Genomic DNA, 20624 nt, shown 5'->3' with positions numbered 1-20624 from the left:
ACCTGCTACATTTGTGTTATTGTCTAAGCTGAGGTAAATTTAAAACCACATTATACTACTTAGGATTTATCAACTTCTCATCCTCTTGAGGACAGTATTCGGCCATCCTCTCATTATGTGGACATCATTTCTCATGACGCTTCTAAATTCCTTTTTCATCACCAGTGATTTTTTGTTTAAACACTGTTTCTGTTTATTATGGTATTGTTTATTAAACCATAAACTGATGTTGGAAACTTTGAAATGCAAGAGTTTATGATAATTGTTTTAGAAATTCAATGTGTAATAAGTTATTCTGTAACTGTAGGCATGATTTTTCATCATATCTATATAATTTTAATGTGTAGATAATATAACGTTTTACTGTGATAGTAGTAGTAGGTAGGTGTTTCAGAAATCTGATTATTAGAATAATACTGAAAACGAAGTAACAATGTATATCATTATATCACTCAAGGACTAGGTTACTACATACATAAGTAAAATATATTCAGTTACGGTGTAAATTACATAAATATAGAAGTTAATCCACTTTAAACAATCTGCTTGTCAAATTTCAATCTTTGATGTTTAATAAAACTGAGAACAAGAAACATACCACAAACTTTAATGGTTAGATTGGACGAGAATTACAAGGTACAATCAACACTGACAGTACTAGATGAAAAATATATTTTTATAGGTATAAGTAAACGTAATATCTGAAATGATTCTGATTTGTTCTACTAATACCATTAGGTTAACATTACATCTTAAGTGACTGTATTTTGTTCTTCAAACAGCTGATGGTCAGCATTACATCTTAAGTTACGGGTGTTTGTAAAAACGCCGACAACAGAGTGAAATCTATAATGTAATGTTTATTCATACACAAACAGAAATCTGTGTTGACAGATTCAACAAAACGACTTTCTAGAGCTTGGTATTTGTATTTTTTGTTGAACTATCAAGAAATCGATGAAATAAAACTTTCCACATCACAGAATTCATTAGTGGTAAATACTAAATGTAAATACATAACTTAATGATTGAAAACTCTTAGATTAACTTCTTACATCTCGCCATCAATTGACTGATATGCGTATTGCGCAATACAATCTTAATAACTGCATATATTTTGGGCTGTTACTAATTTATCGTGGATCTCTAGGATGTTTCCACCCGCTAGTACGGCGGTAAGTCTACGGATTTACAAGACTACAATCAGGAGTTCGATTCCCCTTGGTGGGCTCAGCAGATGGCCTGATGTGGCTTTGCAATAAGAAAACACACACACACTTTAGGATGTTTAGGTATGAAAGCTATCCCAGATGATATTTACGTGTTTTTGTTGTACAAGTCAGAAGTAGGTACACAGTGGTTTATAAGTTACAGCTTATAGAAGAAGAAAGACACACAAAAATTGTATACAAATGTTTAAATTATTTTACATAGTATCATATATTTCAGTCTTTACATAAAATGAATTTTTATTGACCTCAAGTTTATTCTTGAATATTAATTTTATTAAATAATTAAGATAAAAATTTTAATATGGTTCAAACTGTTTGATCTGTCTTTCTAGTTCTTATCACTACATTTATCGAAGTTACAGTTTCAATTTTATTGTAGCTGATTTTAAATATATTCTTATATATGTATATTTTTCTGCTTAGCAACTGTCATATTATCCTATTGGAATGTTACCAAAATGTGTTTTAATAACATATAAAACACCTTTTTATGGAATTACATTTACTTACTTATCTGTTTTAGACGTTTTTCTCTTTTTATTTAAGGATTTGTAACAAAATCGTCGAATAAGGTAATAAAAAATTCAGTGTAACCTAGTTAAAACAATATTTACGACATAAATTTAAATACACTTTCATATTAACAATAGCCCTAAATCCTTTTATATGGTACTTCATAAACGTAGGGAATTTAATTTCGAACTAGAGAAGCCGTAATTCTTAAAGGAATCCTTAACTTTATTGGATTGAACAGATGCAGGTGTTGGTTGATGTGGCAGGAGTTTTGTTTTCATACAAAGTGGTTTTATCTGTGTTAAAATGTAATCATCAGAAATAACAACTGCTTCTTGTAGTATTTCAATAAAGTAAACTTTAGGTCGTCACTTGTTTCACGTTTTAATTTCTCAATTTGGCATAACTGTCTTAGTATGTCGAAAATGTTGTATATATATATACAATTACACCATCGATCAAAACAAGCTTCTTTTTAATGGACGAACTCTATATAGGTTTGATTATCTTTCTTGCAATAACTTCTAAACTTTTGGTAATAAGCCTCCAGTAGTAAGTTGTATGCTTTCAGAATAGCTGCTTTAATTTTATCACAATCTGTACAATCTTCTTGCGAGATACCAGCATAAGTTTCTTGTGTTTTACCAATTAAAACACTTTAAAATAATAATGACCATTTTCGGTGAGTCATTCCATGATTAGGACAGCCTTCTCAAAATGTTGGAAATGATTATCAACTTAATTCTCTCTATGTAAAAACTGCTGGTTTGGGTTGGGAATTGTTTCTATGTAGAGGAGTGAACAACGTTTCGACCTTCTTCGATCATTCTCAGGTTCACAAAGAAAGAAAGAGGTAACTGACCGATAGATGACCACATGTTGAAGGGAGTTGTGATAGCAAATGATACATTTAGCACTGAGTCTGATGAAGGAGTGATAAAGAGGAAGTGTTAAGGGAGTTATTTCCTGAAGTAAAATGAGGACTGCAAATTAAGTTTGAGATCCCATAAAGGTCTTATCAGAAGGACAGATGCTGGTGTGGACTGAATGATGGACATAACCTAGAGAAGGAAGTAGACAAGTATATGGATAAGTTGGTCTAATCTTGTATCAATTAATTTACCATCTAAGCTGAAGAATGTGGTACTGGGGACCAAAAAAAAGAGGAACTTTTTTTACTTAGGTGGTAAATGTTTTCAGACGTTGAGTATTCAACTGATTTTATAACCATCAGAAACGTTGGGAATTGAGAAAAAACAGGCTATACAAAGGATCTTGTAGGAAAGATATAGATGCATAGAGGATTTCGGAGAACCTACAGAAATCTTCCATTAATTATATCATACTCAGTGGCATGTGTGAAGGTGAGTGTGAGTCATAGGTATAGGGACTTCCATCATAGACATGATTCTCAAAACAGAAATAGCGTCACTGGTGGACAAATCAGGAGAAGATCAACCTAAAGTAAAAGGAGGAAATTTCAGCGCAATTAAGAAATGTTTTGAAAATTCTACCAGGGGAAAAGGGTATGAAAAGTCATATGAAATTCAAGATTCATGTTCACCTGGAGTGAATTTTAAAACCATAGCTAATTAATAACTAGAAAATAAAGGAAACACTAACAAACAACAAAGCCTTAAAGTAAAAGAAAGAGAAAAACTTTTAACACATCATCAGATGTAAAGGTGAATATAAAAATGCCTTTTCTGTTATCTCCTGCTGGTTGGTCACCAGAGATACGGTATTGAAAAGTTAACATTTTCTTACATTAAAATGTGTTTCCATTAGATACTTACCATTTCAAAGAAAAATTTTATCTTCTGTCAGCATCTTACATGAGTATTTGCATGACACTAGCTTTCAGACAACTCCTACCTTAACTCTCGTAACTTTTCAAGAATTATTGAATAATGATGTTATTGTGCAGTAAAAGCCCTCCTTCTACCAATAGGAGAGTGACGTCAATTCCCTGTTTGCTTGCTCCATCTGTACTCATAAATCTTCATTATTGACGAGAAATAAAGTTGTAAGTACCCAAAATAAAGCATACACATCAGGAAACTTGTGGGTGAAGTGGCTATTTAATAGGCGGAACATGGTACAGATGGTCTACTATGATCTACATCGCTCTCAATACATTAGAATCTATAAAGCAGATTCATTGGACAGATGTCCATAAGGTCGATTGTTTAAAAACAAAGAGTTATAGATCTAGTACTTACTGTAATATTGATATATAAAACCACCATGAAATTGCCAGAATGGATCATAATCAAACAATCTAGTAGCAGAGGTAAGAAATGCAAACATGTTCGTTTGACAGAATAAAGGTCTAGCACACTGATATGGAGGAATTGCTTGTGCTGGTCCAGATGTCTGAGGTGAGATTGTTGTTCAGTGATGTACCCCAACCGGAAAGATAAGCATCTGTGAAGAGGTTTGAATCGATTGTGATTCATGATATAAAAATTACTTCATAAGCGGCTGAAGCTTCAGATATTGATCAGCATTGGAGTAAAACCCTGGATTTTAATGTTGTAAGTCCGTAAACTTAAAATTGGTCCATCGATGATCCGACAGAACAAAAAACAAAAATAAATCGTATATGTCTACATGTAAAATGTAAGTAACTTCTACACGTGAAACTGGAAAGTGTCGTCCTCCCGTACAGTGAGCTTATAACATCAATCAGTCAGTAATGAACGTCGCTGGAAAGTCCTTGTTTGACTTTTTCTGTAAACCCCTACAGGAGACCCTATGAGAGAAGAGAGGCCAACAAATGCAGGTGTAGACTATACGAGAAGCCTTAGGATACGAATTAAGAATAGTGTTTGTATATAGTGTTAAAGAACATAACTAATATTTTTATTAAAGAAAGGCTTATTTTTGGATATACAAGACTATTTAGTGTTGGTGTTATTATTTGGATTATTTCATGACTTAATATTTAATGATTGTTAAGTTCTTTATAATAATGTGTCAAGTGTTGATCATTTTTTTTTCTCAGGTATTGGTGAAATGAAAACATAGCGTTTGTTTACAACTGTTTTATATGAATTTGGTTCGTTTTCATTTCATTTGAATTTATAGATAACTAAATTTTCATAGATTTGGAACAGATAATTTTATAGATATAATAAATTGTTATCATAGAAAAACAATTAGTAATTACATTAAAAACAAAATTAGTACTAACACAGCAGAGGTATGTATCAAAATGTATTTTAACAATTACTTTTTTATAGAAATGTACAAAACATTATGAAGTTTATAACCTAATCCATAATTTGACAAAGTGCTAAACCAATGGTCACCATACTTGGCATGTACCTATATGACCCTGAGAGGCGGGACAAAAAGTCGTAGAGTACTGATTGGAGCTTGCTATATAACCTTGCGATCCCTTATGTCTTATCGAACGTTGAACAGGCGAAGTGCTTGACCGATTGTCTCCAAACCTATAATGTACTCTTAAAACCCCTGGCAATTAAGTAAGGGTACAGTGCATGCCCCCCCCCTGGGAAATTTTTTAATAAAAATATAAAAGAGCAGCCTGAATTATGCATTCTGAGGCCACCTTTTGGCAAATTTCAGAATGGCACACTGAGGTGTTTGTCTTATTTTTTAATCATAAATAAATATATAGGCCGATATATATAATATATAGCTTAAAGTTATCAGGCCCAGCAAAGTAGGCCTACAGTCCTGTCATCAACATATATAATATAGAGTCACTAAGGAGAGTGCAAAATATATGTATAGTGTGTATAATCTGTATTCAAATATCATGGACAGTGAATGTTCAGATTACCTGGATTTCAAGAATTAGCTTCACAAATAAACAGTGACTGGCACCGTGGCAGGCTGGCAGCACCATGACATTAACCTAGTACCATTGGCGCCATCTATAGTAAATGATTCACTATAGATGGCGACAATGGTACTGTGAATGTGACGTTGACAAACAAAAGTTGCGATAAACAATCATTCACTATTTCAAGCCTGAAAAAGCAAAAGACACTGCATGGGTTCTTTAAACCTATTCATGAGGCTGAACCTGATCAATCTGCTGCAGCCAATCAGGTTGAATCAGAATTGTCAACTGAACTGTCAGAGTTATCACCCTTGCCTTCTACCAGTGCTGCCACTACCACCTCAGGTCCAGTCTAGGTCATTGGAAATTACATTTCTGATGATGTCAGCATTGGTAAACAGGTAAGTCAACTCCTCATTATATTAATTTTGTATTAAAAATCATGCAAACACTCTGAGGAGTTTTAGACATGAAATATTCATTGCTGCTAGTGATTGTAGGCCTACAGCCACAGGATGTTAGGCCTGCTCTGAGAAGTACAGCTCTAAGCCTTTCTCTTCGAGGTTATTGTATTCTCATAACAAACTTTCCTATGTGCAGAATATTTTTATTAGAACTATGTCTTTCTATCTCTTTTAGATAAACGTTGAAACAAAAAAATGCCTCCCTGAGAATGCCTGGAAGCCAGGGAGTGATTATGTTTTCCCCCAGTGTGGTCCAAGAAAGCTGCGTTTTCAGCATTGTTGTCTTTCACAGTGGAGATGGCTACTCTACAGTCAACATGCAAAGGGTGCTTTCGGCAAGTACTGCTGTCTTTTTGTTCCTGATGGTGCTGGTTTTGGAAGCCAGAAATTGGGACAATTAGTGAAATTTCCATACACAAACTGGAAGAAGGCTGTTGAAGACTTTAAGGCACATGAATTGAAACAGTACCACCAAGACAGCAAAGAAAAAGCTAACAATTTTCTACAGGTCGTAAACACGAGTTCATCTGTGCACTTGCAGCTTGATGCAACTTATAAGCAAGAAATGGAACAGAACCGGCAATATTTAATGCCTATTATTGATACTGTATTGCTGTGTGGGAGACAGGGTTTAGCTTTGAGGGGAAAATATGATTCTGGTCCAATGTTTGTTGGTGAAACTGATGAGGAGCCCATCAATAATGATGGGAATTTTCGGGCAATTTTGCGCTACAGGGCAAAGGGTGATGTCAAGCTTTCAGTAAGCCTTAAGAGTACAAAGAGGAATGCTACATATCTGAGTCCTCAAATTCAAAATGATATCATCAATGCCTGTAATATTCATGTTCTTGATGCTTTGGTCAACAGGGTTAATGTTGCAAAGTTTCTCAATATTAGCTGATGAAACAACAGATATTTCAGGCATTGAACAGTTTTTGCTGTGTGTTAGATATCTGTATGCCAATGACAACTCTGTTGCAATAAGAGAAGATTTTTTTGCAATTTATACCTGTTTATGATGTGACAGGCAGAAACTTCGCTGATATTATTATAACCAATCTGACAAAATATGGTACTGACGTGGCTTACCTGCGAGGACCAGGGTACGACGTTGCTGCCGCTATGAGTGGGAAATTCAATGGTGTCCAGAGATACATAACTAATAAATTCCCACTTGCACCCTATGTACACTGCAGTGCCAATTCCCTAAACTTGGCAATTTCTGATGCTTGTAAAGAAATTCCTGTGCGAAATTGCATGGGAATAATTTCTAGCATTAAACACTTTCTCACTACACCCAAAATAAAGCATGTTTTGGCTCTTTCGGTGGAGAATAAAGCACCTGAATCGAAAAAAAAAGTTTGAAAGGTCTTTGCCCCACCCGGTGGGTTGAGAGGCATGACTTAGTCATTGTCTTTCTAGAATCAATCCATGCAGTTGCAGATGCCTTTGAGACCATATCAGGTTGGCAAGACAGAGATTCTGCCATGCAAGCCAATCAATTGTTGTGTTCCATAACACAGCCAGAATTTATCATCACTCTACTTACCATTGCTAAATTGTTTTCCTTTAGTTTACCTCTGTGCAACTTATCGCAGCAACAAAACATTGATTTAGGTGATGCGATGCATCACACTGAAATAGTGGAAGATTCAATCCGTTCACTCAGAAATAATACTGTGAATGAACTTAACAACATTTTCTGTGAGGCTCAAACTCTGTGTAGTGAGCTTCAAATTGACATCATAATGCCAAGGCAGGCTAAAAGACAGATGTACCGTGCTTACCCACAAACCACTAGCCCTGAGGAGTACTTTCGTATTGTTGTATTTATACCGTTTGTTGATCACTTTCTTTTACAAATATGTGACCGTCTGTCCAGTCACAAAAATCTCCTTATAAACGTCATGTGTCTACTACCATCAGGATCTATCACAGAACAGTCAGAACCTACAGCACAACAATGTAACCAAATTAAAGAGTTGGTCAAAATATACAAGGCTGACATTGACAGCACTTCACTCGATGCAGTAGGTGAACTTAGGGTTTGGTACAAATCACTTGTGAACAACAGACCAAAAACTGTCCTAGATGCATATGCAATGTGCAATGCAGAAATGTTCCCAGTCATTTCTATACTGTTGAAAATATTTGCCACGCTGCCTGTGTAAACGAGCTCAGTGGAGCGTTCGTTTTCAACTCTCAGAAGACTCGAAACGTATTTGAGAAATACCTCCACTGAAGATCGATTGAATGGCCTGGCCTCATTCACCGTGATATTAAAGTTGAACCAAACTGTGCTGTAGATGTCCTGGCAAGAACGAACAGGCGTTTGAGCCTTTCATAGATATTCGATTGTATTTCTCTAGTTCTGACAAAACTTGCTGTATTAAAAGTGTGTTCTATCAGAAATTTGCATTTGACCATTTGTTGTGTGTGAAATTATCTGCCATGCAATCACGGATGTTTATGAAACTTCACAGGTGGTAACTGAACTTGTCTAAAAAGCTTGGGTCCATGGTGGGGTTTAACCCCCAACACCTCCCTTGGCTACGTCCCTGTTTGGTAAAGATGATAAAGCCATATCATTCTACATAATGATATAAACAAAGTTATTTCTGTTTCGTTAGCTCACTGTGTTACTGATATCAGCAGTGTAAGAAGTACTGGAGATCTGATCAAACGAGTAGCTTGTCATCAGTGTAAGTTCTTGTTTTAAAAACAATTTCCGTTTTTTTAATCCTTTTTAAAGAATGTATTTGACACTAGTTATCTGAGACTACCTACGTTAATAGAACACAAACACAATTATTTTAACTAGTCAGCAAAAAAAAGCTGAAAACAACTAGGTACAATATAGAAATCAGCTTCAAGTTTTAAATATATTATATTGTTAATTTGTTATATTTCTAACTGCCCTAGAGTTTTAACCACTTTATTTAAAAAATGCTACGACCTTCTAACTGAATTTCAGACAATTTTCAAACTATAAAATACATAAGACTGGCTCACTGTCAAAGCAGATGATTGTTAGGGTTAACAATACGTGGATAGGCTGTTTCGGATGTGTTGTATAAGATATAACCTTAACTTTTACTAGTCTTGGAAGACTTTACAATGAACGTTCATGAACTGCTTAATGCATTTGAAACTAAATTAGTAAATGTGAAACATTTTGACCCGATTTATGATGTAATAAATATTGATGAATAAGGTGAGAGTGAATATTTGCATCTGAACGAAACGTAGGTTGATATCTCACCTGAGTCCAGTATGAAACACTTGAAATAAACGTGAAAAACAAAGAGATCACCACAGTATATTCACCAGCCAAAGAATTCATCGGTCAAACAAATAAAATATTTCTATTTCATTATCCGATTGTCGTATGACAAGACTGTTCACACTATTATGTCAAAAAATTCGTAAAGAAGTATAATAAACACTGTGAAAAACTATCTGTTCCTGACCAGACAGTTGGTGAATGTACAAACCTACCTAACATGACTTCTTTGCCGCTTTTAACACTTATCATTGGTATTTAAGTTACAAACCTACCAAACATGACTTCTTTACTTATTCTTAACACTTATCATTGCGACTTAAATCACGAACCTACCCACATGACTTCTTTGTTTGTTTTAACACTTATTATTGCTATTTATATTACAAACCTACCCAATAATTTAATTGTTTTAAACACATATGTCTTGTTTGATTGCAATAAGCGATTCTCACACAATACTTTACTTGCCCCAAATGATCCAGAATATATTTGAGTAGTTATAATTTCTCGAGAAAAGTGCGAACAGTTGAAATACTTTACGCTTGTTCTCATTAGCATTTTAATTTATAACAAATATTATTATACCATACATTGTTTTAGTATTGGAGCTTATACAAAAATTAGAATCAACCGTCTTCGTTTCTTTCGTGATATTGACAAACTTGTACACTGAAATTCTAATTATTTAATACATTAATCAATTCTTTAGCAAAACATGCGAATTGATTGTTAATACTAGAAATAAACGGCCTTATAACACCAACATGTTGACTGTATTTAATAACATACTCAACTTTTCACTTTATAACTTCTTCAGGAGAGTTCACTAAAACTTAAACAGACATTATGTAGAAATTGTATACCGATTGTTTTACTTATTTACCTAATTCTTGAAAATTAATAAGTGACTAGATTATGAATATAGTGTTAAAAGTATTATAGGCCTAACATAAAGTTTTATGACAAGTATAATGAACTACCAAGGCCTTTGTTATTACCATCTGGAATAACGTTTACGAACTAAGAAAATATTTATTACGTAAGAACTGAAACATACAGTACTCAGGTGTGTTTCAGTAGTAACAACTGAAACATACAATACTCGTGTATTCCAATAGTAACAACTAAAACATACAGTACACGCTAACCTGTGGGCCACGTTTTACCCAGTTAATGTGTTGATGTTATGATAAGTACCATACATCTATAAATATTTTTATTTATTTCTTATGTTGGATCAAGGTGACCCTCCAAAACGTTCTTTCGCGACATTTACAGTCCATGTCCAATATTCTAATGACCAGAACCCAAACCTGAGTATAAAATACACAGCTCCGGAAAAACTTTACAAGGTACGTTTCTCAATTCGTTTTTGATTGTTTTATGTGGTGATTTGAAACATAAGCCACAGTTTAGTTTAAATGGTCTGAATAAAATATTGACGAGTAAATTATTTCCTTAAAGTACTGGGATGATAGAAATTACCACAAAAATACATTAATATACATACTATATATATATATATATATATGGGGGGTATTTAACTCGGATAGCTCTTTTTTTTTTATCAATTTCTGTTACATAATTTTTGTTTTAATTTTAAATAAAGCCTATGAAGGTAACGAATAAAATCCAGATATTTCATCTCCCAATAGTAATTTTCTACTGGACAAAAATGTTACCAGATTAATTCGATCAAGCCCAATAGGCCCGGCATGACCACGTGGTTAGAGCGCTCGACTCGCATTCTGAGGGTTGCGGGTTCGAATCCACAATACGCCGTACCTAATTTAGCAACTCTTGGGCTATTCTTTAACAAATGTATAGTGAGATTGACCGTTAAATTATAATGCCCTTTCAACCGTGAGTTCTTTATAATGTGACGATCAATCGCACTCTACATTGGTAAAAGAATAGCCTAAGAAGAGTTGGTGGTAGGTGGTGATGACTAGCTGCTTTCCCTTTAGTATTACACTACTAAATTTGTGTTTGCTGTGATGGGTATTTGAACCCGCGACTCTCAAAATGGAATCGATTACTCCTGATACGCGAAGCATTGAACTTTTATTATTATAATTGGAAACTTCATTCGCTAATGAACACAGCAACCATTAAGAACAGCGAGAACTAATTAAAAACATTATCTAGGTTTGATCACGCACGTACTTCTGTGTAAGGAACGAAATTGTGATTAGTTAGTTTAGTAAGTTCGCTATAGGATATTAGGATATAACGTCCCCACGGCTGAAAGGGCGAGCATGTTTGGCATGACAAAAATCATAGGAACTTTGGTAAAAATTAACGACGTTTTTTATTACAATCAGAAAATTTTCTATCATAAACACCAAGATGTAATTTGTAAAATTCTAAAAATGACTTCTTAGCAAATAGCTACACTTTTAATTTAAAAAAAATTCTTATACGGTCAGTTTTTGTCACGAAAATTAAGCCATAGACGAGTTTTTCTTTTCCTACCCACAGACGGCGCTCATGCAAAGCTAGATGCTGTCGTATGTAGTCATAAAGGTGACTTATTTGCTCCTTCAAAAGAAATTACAGAATTTTATTTTGATGTGATTCCAGGCTTTCCTGCAATTTCCATGTCAGACCATCATAAAATTCTGAAGAAACCAAATGAAAGGAAACAAATGAATAATTAGACGTTTTGTTGAAAACGATAATAAAAGTTTGTTTAAATCATGATATCACAACCTTATGTAATTCTACTGTAAACGCCTGTTTTTGGAGTTTATAAACATAAACATGTAAATGAGAATTTTACCCGTGTATTTATTCAATGGATAATGAATAAGTAACGAAGATATGAAATACTAAAATAACGTAAACAACGTTGAAGCTTTGCTTGTTAAATCAAATATTAATTGTGCTATGTTTAATTGGTTAATTTTAGATTTCATGACATCGAGTACATGAACATGTCAATAGAATGGTAACTAGTCGATTACTTCTACCGAATCGAGTACACGAACATGTCAATAGAATGGTAACTAGTCGATTACTTCTACCGAATCGAGTACACGAACATGTCAATAGAATAATAACTAGTCGATTACTTCTACCGAATCGAGTACACAAACGTGCCAATAGAATGGTAACTATTTGATTCTTTCTACCAAATTAACTTATCTTTACTGGATGGTTGATATTTTAATCGCTTTTACCGTTAACTAATCTAAAAGACATAATATAGATCTCATTTCTATTTAATTTAAGATAAAATTAGAATAATGAAACTGCCGAATCTGACACGTTAATAACTATTACTAAATGCCAGCGTGTTAAAGGGATTCTAAAGCACACAGAGATATAAATAAAGACAAAAATACAATTTTGTAACTTATTTTAAAAAGAAAAATAAAGGTGCAACTTACAATACCTCGTATGATGACTTGCATGATTCCATTGTCGAAGCACTCATTACTCTGCTACTGGTGTTCTGCCAGGAAGTAAGAAAACTGTAAAACTGACTCAAACAACAACCTGCTTTTAATTAATTAAATTTGCCATTTCCTGTATAAAACAAATTGTACGAAAATTACTGTTATCTTAGCATTAATAGAGTATCTTAAGAATAGTACAGTATGTTATAATGTTCACTTCTGTTCTGAAATGTTCAGGGGAAAGTCTTACGGCAAGAAGAATCGAGTTTTGATAATTCTGGTAAGCAAAACACACGTAACCCAATGTGTAGCTTTGCGGTAAACAACAGACAAACCTTATTTTGAAATGTTTTCACTTTGGCGCAACCTTGTTTGGTTTTTCTTTTTCTGTAGATGTTTACAACGTGTAACACACGACTGCGTGGTCTGCTTGTTTGTTTTGAATATCGCGCAAAGCTTCACGAGAGCTAACGCAGATAATTTATAAACCCAGTATTTGTATTTTTTATATTATAATATGTTAATTTTGATTTGCAAAAGAAGTTCAGTTTGGTTTGAATTTCGCGCAAAGTTATACGAGGGCTACACTGCATAACGAAGTTTTTGCTTCTTGAACGCTGTTGGATGTTCCTTATAGATTTTTGGCTGCTGATCACGAAAATCACATCCAAATTTACCCATCACGTACCGTTTCATCGAAATCTTTAGTTTTGTCATGTTTTTTCTTATATTTGTGTCCAAAAATTTTCGTTTCTGTAAGAGACCTATGAAAAATGTTTTGTGCAGTCTGGGCATATCCAGGCATGAAATCAGGCCAGGTTGGAAGCTGTTCTGTGGAAGTATGCAGCTCAGAGCCAGCTTGACACTGTCTCAACAGGCTATAAAAGTGGCTTGCATACACAGATGCTGCTCATTGGATTAATATAGACCTTATAGTGTGTACGTATTGTTTCAGAATATAGCATTGCCTCAGTAGCACTGTAACAAGTAAGTTAGATGTTATAGACGTTTTGCAGGACGATGGTGTCGGTCAATATGCCTCATCAATGTCGTAGCAGCCGCTATAGCATTCTGCTATATTTGTGGCGAGTATATACTTGTTCATCAGAGATGTTCAATGAATGCTCTTGTGAAGAAATCATATCATCTGTACTTCGGCTGTAAAATTGGTGATCAAGACCAGGAATGGATGCCTGACATTTGTTGTGCGACATATGCTGTCTGTCTGATAGCTTGGCTCAGAGGCAATCGAAAGACAATGCCGTTTGCTGTCTCGATGATATGGCAAGAATAGAAAGACCATGTGACGAACTGTTACTTCTGTTTGACTTATGTGTCTGGTTTCTCTGCCAAAAACAAGAAGTCAATTGAATACCCTAATCTGCCTTCAGCAATAAAACACGTGCCACATGACGACAATCTTCCCATTCCGAACCCACCAGAGGAATGAACCTTAGACGAACCAGATGAAGAAACTTCAATGCAGGGAACTGGCAGTGACACTGATCCGGATTTTGAACCGTGCTCCTCAGGCGATCCACATCTCATAACACAGTCAGAATTAAACGATCTGGTCAGAGATTTGGGTCTTTCAAAAGCAAAAGCTGAATTGGTGGGTTTGAGACTGCAGGAATGGTGTTTGCCGTCACTAGATACGTAAATTACTGTTGTCGAAGCCGCCAAGATGATATAACCAAATTTTTTGCACAACTTGACAGTCTCTGTTTCTGTGTTGACATTGTTTTCAGCTTTGGGTTGTAACCATGACCCGCAAGAGTGGCGTCTCTTTATTGATTCATCAATGTTAAGCCTCAAAGCTGTTCTGTTACACAATGACAACGTTCACCCTTCAATACCTGTTGGCTATGCGACACACATAAAAGAAACCTACGAGAACATGGAAATGTTGCTGAATCACATCCAGTACAGCAAGTACAACTGGAATATTTGTGGAGATCTGAAAGTCGTTGCTCTGTTACGGGACTGCAGCTTCGCTATACAAAGTACTGTTGTTTCATCTGTGAATAGGACAGTCGTGCCATAGAGTCACATTGTTCTCGACAGAGCTGGCCACTCCGTAAAAGGTTTGTTCCAGGACAGAAAAATGTGGCGCATGAATCGTTTGTCGACCCAGCAAAGATTTTTTTGCTTCCTTTTCACATAAAATTGGGACTTATGAAGAATTTCGTGAAAGTAATGAACAAAGAAGGTAAAGGTTTTCTTTAATTAAGACAGATGTTCCCAAAAATAACTGAGGCCAAGATCAAAGAGAGCATTTTTGTTGCCCCTCAGATCAGATATGTTATGAGTGACATGCGGTTCGAAGATCTGTTAGTTGGGCCGGAAAAGATTGCCAGGAAAGACTTCAAAGGCGTTGTTGACAATTTTCTTGGCAATTACAGAGTTCCACATTACAATCAGCTGGTAGACAAACTTCTCAAAGCATACAAAACAATGAAGTGCAACATGTCACTCAAGATTCATTTTCTCCACTCACACTTGGATTTCTCCCCTGCAAACCTCGGTTCTGTTAGTGACGAACACAGTGAAAGGTTTCACGAGGACATTGCTTCAATGGAAAACAATATCAGTGCAACTGGAATCCGTCAATGCTTGTTGACTACTGTTGGACACTGCAATGTGATGCACCGGATATTGAATACAAACGATAATCAGGAGCAAAACACTTTAAATTATGTTGAACTTAATAGCATATTAGAAACATAAACACAATTAAATACGTTATTGCTGGTAAACAGTTAACTGTCTATTTCTCAGGGTTCCTACTGATGAAGCAAAACCAAAACTATATTTGTGCATACTCACCAGGTACCTGTCACAATCAGCAAAATGTTTTGCTTCCTGAAAGCTGTCTCTAATTTAGCAGTGTAAGACTAGAGTGAAGGCAGTTAGTCTTCACCACCCACTGCCAACTCTTGGGCTACTCTTTTACCAATGAATAGTGGGATTAACCATCACTTTCTAACGCCTCCATGGCTGAAAGGGCGAGCATCTTTAATGTGATGGGGTTTCGAACCTGTAACCCTCGGATTAAGAGTCGAGTACCTTAATCACATGGCAATGCTGGGCCCGCTCACGAAGACCCACCTCCTATATATTAACTGCCTTAATGCTAAATATTAAGTTTATATTCATTATATTTACAAAATATAATTTTTTTTTTGAGTGCTATGTTGTTCTATATTTAAAATGATATTAATTTTTACTATATCCCTCAGTGGCAGAGTGGTATTTCTGCAGACTTACCTTAGTAGAAATTGAGTTTTGATACCTGTTGTGGGTGAAACACAAATAGTCCATTCCGTAGCACTGTGCTTAACAACAAACAAACGTTGTTACTGTAGCTAACCATTGCATAAGAATTGTAAAAACGTACCAGTTTGGCAAATATATGTCATATCTACTGTCCTGTGGTTCACTGATAAGTCTGAGAGCTTATGATGTTAAAAATCGACTTCAGACAGCCCCTATGGACAGAACAAATGTTCAGTTTTGAGCTTAACAACAAAAAAACAAAAATAATAAAAAAAACAAAAAACAGTGTATCTAGCTGATAAAAGAACCACAACTTGAATATATTCTGTAAAGTTGTTACAAAGTCCTGTCAGTACTTATATATATATATATAATGTTTCTAACTGGAAAGTTAAAATATTCTCATCTGTATGTCGTATGGAAACATTTTATCACATGTGCAGTTTACCTTCCCCTCACTGAACAGATAAAATAGAAAATGTCTTTCCTTGTATACAAATTGGATTATGGAAAAAATGCATAGAAAAATGATGCATACTGGATTTATATCACAGTTGCAGGACTATTGTTAAGATACATAAGTGTCAGACAAAACATAATCAGACATACTATGATGGTGTGTTGAGGCTCCAAAATCTTTTCAACATAACATATTCAGCCTCTTTATAAGTGTATATATGCATTTTTAGCATTTATATATATAGATACACACACTTGTTTGTATTTTATGTTCACAGTTAGCAATGATCCAATTCTCAAACTTTTTTTTTGTATCACTCTAACAGAGAAGACAATGTTTGGCTAACAATGAGAAAAAATATGTATTACTGGAAAGCAAGGCCAGGAAGCTGAAACATTTAAGTACTTATTATGTTGTATGTATTTAAGGTCATATGATATGTGGTAATTATTTATGAGTGCACATATGGAATTATGAGAATTTGATAAACTTCCTATAAAAGTTACAGATGCTTTACTCCTTAAAAAGGTTCTTAATTCTGAGCTTATATGCTGTCACCTCACTGAGTTTACAAATGAGACAACCACACAGACAAAGTTCCAACTGTGGAATGAAAATATGGGAAAAAAAAATAAAAGAAATTGAAAAGCTATATCTCAAGAGCTGACAGGTCTGAAAGAAAAAATTGAGGGATTATTTTTGTCATGTAAATCTAAATATGTTCAGTAAAAAAAAATATATCAAGTAATTTCTAACATAGATAATAAAACTGTTTGTTGAACAGATTGTATGATTGTTACAAGAGTGGTAACTGATTTTGAATGGCTGATAAAATTAAGTTATATCTTTTAAACTTGGAATATTTATGTGAAGTGTGGTAATTCTAGAAAAAATAACAAACAAACAAGTGGAATAAGTATTGGTAAAAGTATGTAAGTTTGTATTTGAAAATCACAAAGTGAACCAGTTTGTGGAGATTACAGTGATTTTTTTCAGACTGCTGCACGAGGAACAACAAAAGTAAAATGGGTTCAGTTAATAAAATGCACAAAACAAAGATGATGTTAAACTGTGTAAAGGAAGGGAACAACTGTTCAAATTCAAAGAATAATAGTTTATTTTGGATATTCATTCAAAGCTATATGTGCTATACACCACTCATTTTTGAACTGACAGATGAGTAAGGAAAACAGTGACTGTAGTCAACATTGTCAATTTTTGAATAGAGGAATTTTGGCTGTCACTGTTCTATACACCCATAGACAAAAACACACAGCACTATTTTTTATTACAATGGAATGCAAATCATGGACTCTCGCAAATTCACAATCCTGCATAATAACCACTAGGTCTAGTCTAGCCTAAAGAATAACAGTTAGCAGGTTAGACAATTAATCTGAGGATCCATGGTTTGCATCTCATTGCTGCAGAGAAACTTATTAACACTTCACACAAATACACCATCTGAATTTTTTTTTTCACAGATGAGCCACTGTTAGAGAAAATTCTAATAAAAGCTTAAATCATTTATGCATGCAAAAATATTTAGTACTCAGCACAATAAATAATTTAAAACAAATTGGTATACTTTAGAAAATAAATTTCAAAACTTGCTTACCAGCAGCTTCTTCAGATTCAAGTTGGTAAGTGGGGTGGTCTGTCTTTACTTAGTTCAAATAAAGGTACTTTTTCACTGGCTATTGAAAACTGTTAGAAAAGGAATTATGAAAACAGTCTTCATGGGATGATGTTCAAAGTACATATATAGATTCTGACTTAAGTATGTAAGTAGATTAATTCTTTATACATGTATTTGTAATAAGTTATGGCTCATTTACATAAGCACGTGGAATGCAAAAGAATATATGAAAAGAAACTGAAGTTTATAAAAATTCAAAATAGTTTTTTATACTGTTTAGGTTAACTGTACTTTATTAAAAACAGTGTTCAAAAGGTCAACTCGAGTGCTGAGATTATGTTCTATTATTCAACATTATTTCGATAATATGTTAAGATTTTGTAATAAATGGTGGGGTAAATCACAGCCAAAACATCTTGATGTATTTTCCAATACTGCATATGAATTTTGGCTACCAAGACCATATTTAAGCAGAACAAAGGCCCAAAAGTCTATTGAGTTGCACCTTAGGATGTGATAAGCATGTATTGAAGAGTATTACTGCAATTTCAATTTCTTTGGCCATCTTTCTCCAAGAAACAGCATCAATTTCAAGGCATAACTGGAAACATGTTAACTTGTAGCTTGTCAGCCTTCATGAGCCTCAAATCCTTAATTATTATCTGTCAACAGTACTAGGAAATGCACGTATCATGATAGCTTTCTCTGTATGTCAAAGTATTCTCTATTCTCTTTGTAGCAATCACCTTCATTTCATGTATGAAGACACTGCTGTGAATTACGTTTTTTTGGAACATGTTGGTGTCTTAAAGGCTGATAACAAGTTTTTCCAAGGAGATCACTGAAGATTTAAGCCTTTCAAATATCATGTGCTTTGTCTCTACATTATTTATAAAGTTCACTGTATGAATTCTTATCTTCCCAAAGACCTTATGTACTCCTCCAGCAACAAGTGTTATATGTGGCAGCGTTTCACTTTCGATTGGTAAGAAATTCACCCTGAACCAAACATACAGATGATAATGTGCTGTGTTGCCAGTAATCTCATGGCTGACATTTATTAGTGCATACCATTGAATTAGTAAAAATAACTCAATTCTTGAAAATATGAGCAGTTGATAAAAATATATAATTATAGAACTAAGGAAAAGAAAGCCAAATGTCAAACGTTTTGCACCAAACATTCACAAATGTTTTATTTCCGAGTACAACAGTTTTATCTGTAAAGACATTGTCAGGTACACACAGAGACAGTCTGTAAAATATGTAACCTAAACCAAGTGCTAAAAACTGATCAAAAACCAACAACAGATTTCCTAAGATTCAATTCCAAATATTGTCATACTTTATTCTAGTTTGTAAACTAAATTATATTTTATACTGATTTTTGTCACCATGGATAACATTAGTATTCTTGTATGAGTTTAAGCTTGGTTACAATACAGAGACAGCAATGTGTAATATCATTGATGCATTTGGTGACAGCACAGCATTGGTTTAGATTTCACTTTGGTGTGACAAGTTTTTTAAATAAACCTCTAGGCCATCCTTAGACACAATTAAGAAGGAAGAATTTGAGGCCTTAGTTGAATCAGATACCCACCAAACTGTAAGAGAACTTTCTGACATTATTGAAGTTTCCCAACATCTTAGAGCAACTGGTAAGGTGTAAAAGCTCAATAAATGGGTACCTCGGGAATTAATTGAAAACCATCAAATAACAAGTTAAAATTTGTTCCTCACTCCTTATTCCCCCCCCCCCCAAAAAAAAAACACCTGTTTCTCTATACAATTGTCACCTGTGATGAAAACTGGATTCTTGACAACAATCAACAACAATTTAGACAGTGGCTTGGCTATGAAGAAGCACCAAAACCAACTGTTCATCCTAAGAAGTTTATGGTCAGTGTGTGATGATTGTCAGCAACTGTGATCCATTATTCATTCTTAAACAATGGACAAACAATAACAGCAGAAACATGCTATTGTGAACATGGAATTATGCTTCAAAAGTTGTCATGAAAACATCCAGCATTAGTCAATGGTAGTGGACCCATACTGTTTCATGACAATACTCGATCTCATGTCTCACACATTACTGTCTAAAACCTAAACAAATTTCAATATGAAACTTTACCTCATCCACCACATTTATCAAATCTTTCCCCTACAGATTATCTCTTTTTTTAAAAGATTTGGAAATTTTTTTTAATGAAAAAAAACATTTGCAAACCAAACATCAATTACAGTACCTTCGAAGACTTCACTGCATCAAAGGACATCCAACTCTTTAAATACGGCATTTATAAACTTGCAACTGGCTGGCAGAAGTGTATTGGATCTAAAGGAGCTTATTTTGATTAAATAATTTAAAAGACAATTAGATGGACTTATTTCACATTTTCCTTTAAAAATCTGACATTTCATATAAAACAACCTGATATTTTGAATCAACTGTGAGTTGCATTGTAAGTTAGATGAAATAATCAAAGTTCATCTCAAATATTACTATCTATTATATATGTTTAACACTGACAGT

At 34.3% G+C, this 20624-nt stretch overlaps 2 long non-coding RNA genes across 4 annotated transcripts; one reads left to right on the top strand and one right to left on the bottom strand.

Annotated features, from left to right (window-relative positions):
- The first annotated feature begins 376 nt into the window (after positions 1–376).
- On the top strand, positions 377–12134 carry LOC143249668 (uncharacterized). The gene is made up of 3 exons (XR_013027897.1): positions 377–1292; positions 10552–10661; positions 11893–12134. It is a non-coding gene; the product is annotated as an uncharacterized LOC143249668 (long non-coding RNA).
- LOC143249667 (uncharacterized) lies at positions 10022–20440 on the bottom strand. 3 transcript variants are annotated; one of them, XR_013027895.1, is made up of 5 exons: positions 20338–20440; positions 18065–18153; positions 16108–16198; positions 12702–12793; positions 10022–11930 (listed from the first exon to the last, which is right to left on the bottom strand). It is a non-coding gene; the product is annotated as an uncharacterized LOC143249667 (long non-coding RNA). The 3 variants fall into 3 exon arrangements; XR_013027894.1 differs by having other exon boundaries at positions 12707–12793; XR_013027896.1 differs by having other exon boundaries at positions 10940–11930; positions 12707–12766.
- Positions 20441–20624: the final 184 nt, after the last annotated feature.

This window comes from Tachypleus tridentatus, chromosome 4, assembly GCF_004210375.1.
Source record: "Tachypleus tridentatus isolate NWPU-2018 chromosome 4, ASM421037v1, whole genome shotgun sequence".
NCBI classification, from domain to species: domain Eukaryota; kingdom Metazoa; phylum Arthropoda; class Merostomata; order Xiphosura; family Limulidae; genus Tachypleus; species Tachypleus tridentatus.
This window is presented reverse-complemented; position numbering and strand designations above follow the sequence as displayed.